Raw genomic sequence first — 6,139 nt, 5'->3', positions numbered from 1 at the left:
TGTGACTTTACTTTTATTTTACATTACATGTGTTTTTAGAAGTAAAACGTCTAATAAATACATAATTTATTTAAATAAATATAGAACTAAAAAAAAATACAGTGGGTAAGAGACATTGCCATAATTCTCTGTACAGTTCATCACATTTGTTTATATTTTATTTCCAAGTATAGCCTGATAGTTGTCAGCAAATACATCTCTGAGTCTCTCTGTTGCACATCTTATAAAAAGCTTCTTAAAGAAGATTTGTACATTCTTTTTGGTAAATTTGCTCTGACTCTGAGTTAGATGTGAGCAGGATTTTTAGGCCACTCCAAAAACAGGATTAAGGACATGCACATTAACCTTCTGGATCAAAGCCTCTTCAGCGCAGTTGTTTTTGCTCACTATTGTGGGTCACTTTCCTGTTGAAGGAAGTCTTACAAGTTCCAGAGCTCATGCTTGGGTTTTAGCACAAAGTCCAGTTTAAGAATAGAATCTCCTATTATAACCTCTCACGCTTTGGATTTCTTTTGCCAAACTGCATGAGATGTGATATGAGTTTATTTCAAATAAGGCTTCACACTAACTTCATACATATCAGATTTAGTTGCATGCTATTGTTGTCTAGTGTGTTTTCCTCATTTCTGTCCCAGAGGACTTCAGCTCCTGTGAATCTGTCCTGGCCTCATCACTAAACAGATTGAGTGAGCTAAGCAACCCAAGGTGTACAGTAAAACAAAATATTGGGTCATATTGATAACTTGCCATATTTTGATGTATTTCAACTTTATAAAAGGTTTAAAAGAAACGAAATGAAAAAAAAAATTATAATGTTGTAGACAGCTACAATATTTTATATAGGGTTTTCAAAGAAAAATATGTTTTGGAGGATCCTGATTCACAGAGTGTAATGAGCTCTGTGCAAACCTATGAAGACAACTGAGCAGCAGAGGGCAGCAGAGTGTGTGCTATTGCTGATAAATCAGAACGAACAACAGGCTCCCCACTGTTTTTTTTTTTTTTTTAACATTCTCTGCTACTCTGCAAAATAAATAAATAAATACATTTTCTAAACTTCCAGTTAAATTTAGTATCGTGGATCGTATCGTATCATTATGATCAATCCCCATATTGTAGAAGGGGTATGTACATATGTATGTATTTATTTATTTGTTTGTTTGTTTGCTTGCTTACAGATAACTTGCTATATATTGACTGTCTAATAATAAATAAATAAATAAATAATAAAAGTAATAAATATAACAATAGGTCCAATAAATAAAAATTAAAACTACAATAATAATATTAAATATAAAAGTAATAAATATAATAATAAAATAACAACAGATTAAAACAACAACAAGAATAAGATTATTATAAAACATAAATATAATAACAAAATAAAAAATAAACAACTACAACAACAATAATAATTATAATATAAAATATAAAAATGATTAATAATAAAAAGTAACAAAAGATTAAATCAACAACAACAACAAGAATATAAAATATAAAAAGTAATAAATATGATAATAAAATAGGATAACAAAAAAAAATTAAACAACATCAAAAACAACAATAATAATAAAAAAAAAACAAAACAATATACAACAGGAACCTCTTGCTGAACATTTTTAATTAGAATCTGATGACACAACTGACTAATATTGCAATGTAAAAAATGTACCAATCAACGCCAAGTACCTTATTTGTTGCTTGACATTTGATAAAAGTCACCCATTAAATAAATTCTTATTGAGGAAATGAGAATTGAGTAATAAATCATTCAAAGAAATATCATAAAATGTAGCCTATTTAAAAAGTAAATTATATATATATATATATAATATATATATATATATATATATATATATATATATATATATATATATATATATATATATAAACGATCTTTGGAAATAATATTTGTATTTGTTTAACTTTCCTATTCTACTTCTCTGTTTTAAAATATATAAGTAACTGTGGGAAAACCGCTTATCGATGTTATAGTTAGATTTTTGGTTTGATAAAAAAAAAAAAAAATCGTCTTTTAGTCGTGTATAAAAAAGTGTGTGACACCGCACAGACCCTGATAGCAATCCTAACAGACAACTGTTTTCCACGGTGGGCGGAGTCTGTAGCTAATTTATAACGTCATTCAAGAGGCGTGAGAGTGGGCTGTGGGCGGAGTCTGTTGCTCCTTTACGTCATTCAAGTGGGGGTAAGAGATGAGGTGGGCGTGTCTTCGGTGCCACTGCTGCATCAGTGAATGACATGAGGATGTGAAAGAATACAACGGGCTGGGCATATGATTTTAAAGCCATTCTCGAGCGGACTGCTATATGGACGATGAGGAATACACTAAGGACTGACTGAGGAACGGTAAGACGCGTCTTAAATAATAGCCTGCTGGCATACGGAGCATCCGTGTTCAATAAGAGGTGATCCAGGTGCACCTGTCTTCTGTACGTGCCTGGACCGCTATAAGACGCATCTTGCGGGTATACAGTGTTTTTATTTATTTATTTTCCCAGTCGAGGACGGTCTGAACAAAGGAACTTGTGTGGGATATTAAATAGCCCATTATTTTGGTGGATTTGAGGTAAGGGCGTCTTTTCAGCGCATCATCATCATCAAATGCATTGCGATATGATTGGGGATTGAATTTTCTTTGTTTGAAGACACATTATAGGGCTATATATCAGTATGGGCTGGGACTGTTGCGTAATAGACTGAACAGAAAAATCCGTTTATGGTTTTCAAAATAATAATCAAATTTGTAATATTTGATGTGAGAGAAGGATGATGGTGGATGCTTTCTTGTTCACTGTCTCTACTGTATATGCACAAACCTCAAGTAGAAATCAGCATGCCCTGGTTAATGTGTGTCAGAAAGGCTCTTTGGTTATTCAATCTATAGATGCTTTTAATATATAACCTACTTTATAGGTTCTGTGGGCTGAAAGTACCTGTAAACAATCTACTAGCTATCCACCAATGGTGCGTTTAGGCCCTGAGCCGGGCTGTTGGGCTCAGTATTTATTTTATTTTTTTAAGGTTAAAGGTGCACTCAGTCACTTTTTGCTCAAGCTAAGTTTTAGACGTTAAGAAATGCACAGTTTTAGAAATATCAGTAATGAGTAATGAGAATCACTGCTCTATTCAGATCTGTTTCCAAGAAAAACTCTTTTTTTATCTACACAGAGCAGGTATTTTCAGTTCACATGACCAAAGTTAATATTACTTCTAATACTAATAAAGAACAGTAAACTGTTTTCTTGTATAGCACTTTAAAGGCTCGTTCACATTAAGAGCGATAAATATAAAGATAACTACAATGATTATTACAGCAGCGTCCACACCAACGCATGGTAAGTTTCTGTTCATTATAAGCACGCACTGCGTTTTGTCGTCTGCTGCTTTAAATGTTTTAGCACTTTAAAGCGGGGTGGATTCTGATTGGCTGTCAATGTTTTTATTGTTCATCAACTGGAAAGTGATTCCAGCGAAATTGTTGTTCTACTGTGTCGTTATTGTTATAGTTGTGATGTGGACTCTTTAAATTTAGAATGATTTCTATAACGATATCTTTATCGTTATAGTTAGTTATTGTCCTTGGTGTGAACGGACCTTAAATCAGTGCATTAAAAAGCATAAACATAAATGTGCATCTAAGCAAAGAGAAACATAGACTAAAAGAAACCAAATGAAAGCTAAACATCTTCATTTTGAAACAGCTGCAGTTAGTAAACAAACAAAATCATGCATCCAGGCCAGAAGGCGCAGTATAGAGTCCAACAAGAGCCAGATATACGTTTAGCAAAAACCTACCGACTGCACATTTGAGCTTCATTTGATTTATGCGATATTGTGGCTTTGTCATGATTGTAGTAGGCCAACTGAGTATGTTTTTAAAATCGAATATCATATCTTTGATTTTTGACATTTGACTCCTTAGTGAACTTAGTATAACAGTGCTTATATTGTGTGCTTGTGGTTTCTTAAGAATGTCAGTCAGGATGAAGTTTCAATTCAGGCTATCACGCACTTGTCCGATTGTTTTAGCATCAAACGCACCCATAAGATCGCCAGCTGATTTGCTGACACCTCTAGGCGCACGGAATCCTTTGAAAAATATTTTCTTTTCTTATTAACAGCTTGTCTGTAACAAGAAACTTTCAAATGTTTGAAGGTAGACTTTTCTGGCAATGTACAAACAGGCTTTATAAAGGTTTGTGTGCTGAATCCCTTTTGTTTTGTCTTAGAGCATTTATTGATGTGTGTGTGATATACACATCATTATTTTGAATATATTAATTATTTATATTATTATAATATTTATATATTATTTTTAAAACTACCTGAATTATCCAAAAATATTCATTTCTGTTGCTGTAATACAACTAGGCTCATGCAAACTTATAATATTGATCTACATTCTGAGCTGACAGCCATAAATCTTACTAGGGACTTAAGGTTAAACTCAAAGCATGAGGAAATAATAAATAGACAGGGAAATATTTTATTGATCCTTAAGGGGAAATTTAGAAAAGGGCAAACAGGTTCCTCTGAGATGTGATAAATGCGACACCTCACAAACATAAAGCTGCATTCCACTTTCACGGCAAACAAGCCACACTCTTTCAGGCGGACGGCCTTTCTTTTGGTTGTTTTATCTTATTAAATGTTGGCTCCAAAAGTAGGTGGCACACATGAACATGAATGACCTTGACCTGATTGTTTCAGATGCTGTCATACAGTCTGACATGCCCCTATTGACCCAGTCTGCAAGTCTCCAGCTTTTTATTTCTCTGAAACAGGAGGATGATTTGGAGACAGATGGGATGATCAGGGCAAGGCACCAAAGCAGAAACCCCGGGACGTTGAAGTCCTGTGTGCGACGGGGCACCAGGGGACAATGTTTGGCAACCGATCAGTTTCTACATGGAATTCTGTCCATGTTATAAGCCCTTTACTGAGATCAGTCTGGAGATCGGCTCTGCAATCTGACATAAAATTAATTCACTTCTTAAAAGAGATCACAGACTTTGATACTTTTTTGTACAGCTTTTGAGGTTTCAAGGTTGGTGGGTCACAACTAGTGGGACGTGGACAGAGGGAACCAGTGAGCCTTTTAGTGAACAGTTCTTAAAAGAAACACTTTTCCTTAGTGTAAGGAACATTTTAAATAAACAAAAAATATATATTTTTTTCATTATAAAAACACTTAATGGAAAGTTTCCATGGATGTTAAAGGTTCTCTATGGAACCATTAATGCCAATAAAGAAATGTTTTTAGGTATTAAACCTGGTTACGGTTTGGTTGATGACAATAAAAGTTCTATATATTCATACCTTTTTTCCTATATACTTATCTTGGATCTCTTATACCTCGAAAAATCAGAGTGCACATGCACAATACTGTATGTAAATAGTACTTCTAGAAAATGACATGTACTTTCAGCGTTTGTTAGAATTTGATATTGGAGATTTTTTCCAATATGCTAAACATATTCAGAAGGCATGTTCACACCAAGAACAATAACTATACTAATAGCTATGGTTTTGTCACCTGCTGCTTTAAAAGTTCAAACTATTTGGATTCTGATTGGTTGTAACTTGTTGTAAGTTTTGAAAGTAATTCCAGTGATATTGTTCCTTTGTGTCGTTATTGTTATAGTTGTGGTGTGGACTTTAATATTTAGAACAATTTTTTAAATTACATATTTATTGTTATATTTGTCATCCTTGGTTTGAACAGGCCTTAAGCGTGGTTAAAAAAAACTTGTTGCACACGTACAGTACACACATATTATGCTGAAATTTACATTGCACACTGTACAGATATTAAAAACCAAAAGATACTTTGGTCTTTTTGGTAGAACTCAATATTGGAGATGTTTTGAACACTGTTCCTGCTGCTCTTTTCCATACTGTAAACATACAGTATATAATAACCAGTGGTTTTCAAGTCCTAAGTGTACCATAAATGTTAGTCCATACATATTTTTATAAGTCTTCTAAAGCAGTTTGATTACATTTAAATTCTGGTCCATCATTTCTCCCTGCCTTTGCATAGTCAAACTTGGCACTTCAAGACAAATTTTATTTCGGCTGAACTATTAATTGGCATGAACACATTGTATGTGCTTTA

General features: G+C 33.5%; 1 protein-coding gene across 2 annotated transcripts in view; it reads left to right on the top strand.

The window, feature by feature from the left end:
• Positions 1–2,214: 2,214 nt before the first annotated feature.
• LOC109046116 (OTU domain-containing protein 7A-like) overlaps positions 2,215–6,139 on the top strand; it is a 72,558-nt gene continuing 68,633 nt past the window's right edge. Inside the window, exon 1 of one of the 2 annotated variants that reach the window (XM_042753735.1) lies at positions 2,215–2,367. The gene's annotated coding sequence lies outside the window, so the exon portion shown is untranslated. Of the gene's footprint in view, positions 2,368–2,400; positions 2,588–6,139 lie in introns of those variants that run through there. The other variant, XM_042753736.1, reaches the window with a different exon arrangement.

Source organism: Cyprinus carpio, chromosome B25, assembly GCF_018340385.1.
Source record: "Cyprinus carpio isolate SPL01 chromosome B25, ASM1834038v1, whole genome shotgun sequence".
Classification (NCBI taxonomy): domain Eukaryota; kingdom Metazoa; phylum Chordata; class Actinopteri; order Cypriniformes; family Cyprinidae; genus Cyprinus; species Cyprinus carpio.
This window is presented reverse-complemented; position numbering and strand designations above follow the sequence as displayed.